The 6,097-nt window shown below is 39.4% G+C and overlaps 1 pseudogene; it reads left to right on the top strand.

Moving 5' to 3' along the window:
* Positions 1-1,558: 1,558 nt before the first annotated feature.
* On the top strand, positions 1,559-5,545 carry LOC119883776 (annotated as a pseudogene).
* The last annotated feature ends 552 nt before the right edge of the window (positions 5,546-6,097 follow it).

Below are 6,097 nucleotides of genomic sequence, written 5' to 3'. Positions count from 1 at the left end.
GCGTCTCATGGCCGGCCAGATGAAGATTGAAACAGTCAGCGAACGAATAGAAAAGAGCACCATTAAAGAAGCAAAATTCTGAGTTGGGCTGAAGCAGAGAGGAATAGATTGATATGTTACAGTGAGTAACTGCTTTAAGTGTGTAACTACTGTTTCTGCAGTGTTCAATATCTGACAGGTGTACAGTGTTGAAGCGCAGACAAATGGAGATGTGCCAACTTGTAGACTTTTATTCCACACTGAAACTTTATTACATGTTGATGGAGTTTGTCATTTATCTAAATATTCTTATTGTCAACACTGAAATGATGCCTGACATATTTTTGGACGTGTATATGCTGCCTGTATCTTTGTAGTTTACACCTGTGTTTAAAAAGAAAAAGAACAAAAGGGCTCAAACTGTTGATAATTTATAATTTTATAACACTTAAATAACATAGATACACTTTTCATATCAATTGTAAAATGTTAAACATTTTAGTTTCAATTTTAAATGTTAGGGGTTTTTTACACATAAAAATATAGAGTAAGACTGTATGTACAATGTAGATACAGATAATCTTGCGAATGTTAGTGTGTAAATATGGAAACTGTACATGTTTTATAATTATATTGCAAATGTATTCCTTAATAATAAAAAAGAGAGAATCCGGTTTTCAACACGACTACAATCTGGAGGTAATTTTCTGAAGGGCACGTTGATGAAAAGAGTTCCACTCGTTATCTCAGAAAAAGTGCCAGAGACCCACTACCAGAGGCTCACTACCCATTATAGTTCACAGGGAACAAAAGGACCTTTCACAGCGGCTTACCTGTGTCATGTTCAAAATCGCGGCTTAGCTAGTCACTCACAAGGAAAGGTTTACATTGTTCTCACTGTGTACAGCATGCTGTGGATTTAATCAAATATGCAAAACCTTGATTTCTTTTCCTGTTTAGAAACATGTAATTTGTCAGAGGATTATTGGTGAGTACAGAGATATCCAGTCAATTCAAGTTTATTTATATAGCCTAAAACAAGTTCTTCACATTAAATACTAGAGGGCATTCACATTAATATCTTGTTTTCATAGAATTGTTTCACACTATATTGTTGGTGTCCTGCTCCGATGCATATAGTTTATTTCTGTCTACCATTTTTATTATTGCTTTTATATTACTGTATAGTGTCTGCTACATAGCAGAAGGGAGTTATAAACTCAATTTCACTTTACAACCTGTTGTAATGTGACAAATAAAAATGCCTTGTACCTTGTACCTTAAAAAGCACCTCAAGGCTGTTTGCATGAAATTACATGAAGCATGACAAATTAAAAAGTTGTATGCCTTTCGCAATAGATAAATATACCTTACTAGATAAGCAGATGATTATTTTTATAATATGATTTTGTGCATTTTATAAAGCTGGTTGAGCCTGTGATTTGTTTTCCCAGTGGAAAGACAATCAGTATATGTAGGACACAAGGTTATTGGGCACCAAATGTTTGTAATAACCATGCCACAGTCTTTGTCTGGGCTGTTTGGTGTGTTTTGGAGGGCCAGACTCTGCTAGCACACTTCCAGTCCAGCAGCTAAGCAAACAGGCTGTGCGATTCCACGCGGAGGACCCTCTGTTTCTGGACCCTCATTGGTTCAGACAGGCTTGAAAGCCTCCGTTGAGCCAGTCAGGAGGAATTTGGGGTACTAATGCCACTCTCAGGAGGAGGAATTTGTGTTATTCTGGTAAACAGCTGACAGCTCATTTCACAGTCTCTGTCCTCCTCCTCTTCTCTCTCTCCTTCCTTGCTTTTGATTTTTGCAGTACGTTCTCTATGTTGAACTGCAGAAACTAACAGTCCACAGACCACTTTGATAACCCACTGTGATCAATCATGCCTTTGGTGAACTTGTTTGGGTCAAAGGGAAGGCTGTTGCTGAGCGCTCTCCTTATTTGTGCCATAATCTTCGAGTTAGGTAAGTGACTTTATTCACTTGTGGCTCTGTGAACACGTGTTCCTAGACTTACTAAGGAGAGGAGATTTTTGTTGGCCTAATGCATGACATGGCTCATTCTAGACACCATTGCCACACAGAGCAATCTTTTTTAAGACAGTAACTACTTATCATTCTATTCATATCATTAAACATTTAACTGCATCTATATTTGCAAACTTTAGATGCATGTACTTTGCACCCTGTGTAGCTTATTGTCAAAAAGACTCCCACGAACAGAAGACCACTCCAGGGAGGAGGTCGAAGCCAAGCAAACCCAGACTTGGGAAATCAACAAATAAAGGGCCCAGAGCAGTAACAGCCAAACCCAAAATCAAAGCTAAACAAGCAGCCCCAGCACAGAACTTCCTCACACAGGTATTTCATCTAGCACACAATAACGTTTGATATATTAAAAGAGCATTCATTACACACAAATTGACTGCATCTGATATTTTAGTAGAACTGTATGATTTGCATTTCACACATAAAGGTGCTAAACCCGGGGAAGTTCAAGAAAGTGGGAGAAACTATAAGTGTGCAGACAGGAGACACTCTGGAGTTGAGGTGCAGGGGTAAACCTGTGCAATGGAGTGTCCCCTCGTACCTGGAGGAGGATGATGATGGAAGGCTCAGGTAAGCGAAGGGGTTGATAAATCATGTACAATTTATCCTTCTAATGATATGAATGAAAATCTGTTGGAGAGTCAGTATGTTCTCTGACTGTTTTGGCTCTGCAGGATTGTCCAACACGAGCGATATGGCGTTCTGACATTAGTCAACACTACCGGTGCAGACACAGGGGAGTACACCTGTATCCTATGTACTGTGAAGACACAGACTGCAGGAAGGAGTATGACAAAGCTATCAAAGTCTTTGTCTTCTTTCCCGGTACAGTGAATAAACTTTATTGATGCTTACCCATGCACATTTCAAAACTGCTGGCCTCTGCTTTATTTCACCCCCAGGTAGCCTTTTTACATTCACATGTTATTTTATTGTCTGCCATATCTTATCACTGCGTCAATCAGATCCACAAGAACTATTTGTTCCATCGTCTGACTACTACGAGGTGATTCAGCTGAGAACCAACTGGCCAACGCTCCTCCCCTGCCAGGTGACGTCACCCGAGGCCAAAGTAACCCTGCACCGCGAGTTTCCACAAAGGGAGGTGGCGGTGGACGGGACAGAAATCTCCTTTAATGTCAGGAAGGGCTTCACCATTCATCGACCCCGGCCTTATCATGCTGGAGAGTTGTACTGTGAAGCCAATCTGGGCAACCTGAGGCAGAGCTCCACCAAGTACATGCTCATCTACGTGAAGTGTGAGTGCTGCCACGAAATCGTCCGTTCCCTAAATCACAAATGAATGTGTTGCCTATTGCTGATCAGGGACAAAGGGTCTGCCAGCATGCATCAGACAGGAAGGCAGAGTAATATTATGAACATGTAGTTATACTGTTGGTTCCCACTTTTCTAATGTGAGGATTTTTTTTTATTTTTTATACAGTTTGTGTGCTTTTTGACTGTTGATCAAAACAAACAACTGACAGTTCTACTCCTTTCAATGCTTAGAGCCCAACTAACACTTCACACCCTTTCAGGTCTCAGGGTTTCACAACCACACAAAACTTTTTTTATTCAGCTATTCAAACGCCCACAATTTCCACGGTTCAAACACAGTTTACTCAAATTGCTTTCAGTGCTTCACACTTCAGCCGACACTTCAACTAAAAACATGTTTCAGTTTATTCACTTGAACTGGCAGTGATTTCTCTCAGGACTTTCACATCCAGGCCATTTTTTCTGCATACACTTCAACTGACTCTTCAACTATTTTCCGCACTTCCATTGCAGCTGATTCAAACGTTTGACACTTCAACTTGATTCCGCATGCAAATTCACCTTCTTTCAGTCTCTGTATTTCGACTTTCGTACTTCAGCTTTTCTAATTGTAGATTTAGATTTTTGACCTTTTATAGACTAAACGATAAATCAGAAAAAGGAATGACAGATTATCACTACTAGAAGTAACTGTTTGGATAAGCACTTTTGTTGTTGAGTAGCTTTCTCTACACACTTGTACATAAAGTAGTGCTACTACTTGAAGACGGCATTGTTGTACCCATTTACATTTTTAAGACTTTAGACTTATGCTGACTAATACAAGTCACTGTTGAATCAATAAATGTTTGGTGTTAAGTAACTCACATTCCCCATTTGCCATTAGACCCCATGGCTCCTCCTGCTCCAGTGATCCAGGCCTCGTCAAGCTCGGTGGCAGTGGGGGAGAATCTGCGTGTCAGCTGCTCCGTGTTGGGAGAACAGGACGTGGTTGTAGAGTTCACCTGGGAGTACCCAGGACAGCAGGTTAGACGCTCAGGGAGAGAGGGCTGTTTGATAATGATAATATATAATTTATTAATGCGCTACAGATCAGTAATAAGCCATTTAGATGCATAAAAAATACATTTCCGGTTATTTGTGAGACAAATGAAGTGATGGGGTACACCCTCTGTTATTATAGCATACTGCGTTTTTAGAGCTAGTTTGTTATTAGTTAAGAAGCATCTAACCTATGTACTGCAGAGCATCCAGGCCTATAACTATTTATTAATGACTTACTAATCTGACTTACAAATATTTAGGCTGCAAACATAAGGGGTTATTGTGAAGAGGTCACTTTTCTCACATGCTGTACACCAGTGGTTCTCATACTTTTGCTGTTGCGATGCCTTCAGAAGCCGAAAAAAGTTCAGCAAAAGTTATGAGATTAAATTTTATTAATCTTTAACAATATCAGCGATTGAAATAAACAAAAGTCTCAGGTTAGCAACATAGCCTTGCTAGCATCAGAGCACTTCTATTTGTTTATGTCACCTCATGAATCATATTATCCAAGGTGGGATAAATGAAGAGCAACTGGCCTTGGTTGAAGATACTCGAAAAGTCCATTTGCCCTTGATTTTAACCCACCGTGGATAACTGAGACCTGGATGAATGAGAATCATCACAAACATGAATCTGCTCATCCTCCACCCCCAGCCCCAAATCTCCACCCTTGCTGTGGCTCAACCCTTCCCACTGCTGTACAGTATGTGTTTATATATCAAACTGAACAGAGCACCTGTGCTGGTTGCAGATTGGGAGGCCTCTATACACACAAGAGAGCATCAGTCCAGTCAGTGGAGGAGCGGCTCGACAGCAGTCTCAGTCCATCCTCCTGGTGGACGAGGTGAGAGATGTGGACCAGGGAACATACACCTGCACTGCCCAGAACCTGCAAGGGGGCACATCAGTGTCCACCAACGTGAAAGTGGTCCCCAAAGCCAAACCTAAGAAACCATAAACCATCAAAACTGGATGATATCACTGAGACAAGACAGAGAGAGAAAGAGAGGGTGGTGGAAGCCTTCACTATTTTATCAGTCACATATGAATACATAATTACAAGAAAATGATTAATGTATGTAAATTGTTGTGCTTCAAGCTTGCATACTAAAAGTTTTGTATACACACATTGTTTCTTTGTCTTTTTCTACTTATTTTTTTATTGTGCATGACCCTGCCAAAGATGAAGAAAATAAAAATAAAAATAAAACAAACAGTTGTGATGATATTATTTTTTAGCAGATAAAGCATCTGCATTATCGTGTAATATGCGTTTAGTATCTCAATATTGTGATATCTTAAGTTAATTAATGTTGATCATTATTAACACTAAGTTGTAATGTTCATAATATTTTCATACATACCATAATCTTGTAATTTTCACAATTACATTTATTTATGGATGTTGTTATACTGAGAAACAAATCTAAAACTAAAACATGTTTGCTCTAGACAAAAATGTATGACTGAAATGATTTGTGGATTAGTAAATCAGTAGAAAATAAATCTGCAACAATTCTAATAATCCAGTGATAAATAAATCTACCTATATATATATATATATATATATATATATATGTATAGTTGAAGCCTTACAGAAGCCTTACAGAAATAAGAAGAAGTAAATGGCTGTATTAGTGTGTTAGGGGGCCCAGTGGCAACACTTAGATGTGGGCCACTCTTGAGCCCTTACCTCTGACCCTCTCCATAGTGTGCTCAAGTACAGTGCAAACAG

The sequence above is a fragment of the Micropterus salmoides genome, unplaced genomic scaffold, assembly GCF_014851395.1.
Source record: "Micropterus salmoides isolate LMB-PRFRI ecotype aquatic unplaced genomic scaffold, ASM1485139v1 Ms_hic_scaffold_3028, whole genome shotgun sequence".
Classification (NCBI taxonomy): Eukaryota; Metazoa; Chordata; class Actinopteri; order Centrarchiformes; family Centrarchidae; genus Micropterus; species Micropterus salmoides.
Note: the sequence above shows the minus strand (reverse complement) of the source record. Positions and strands in the feature narration are given on the sequence as shown.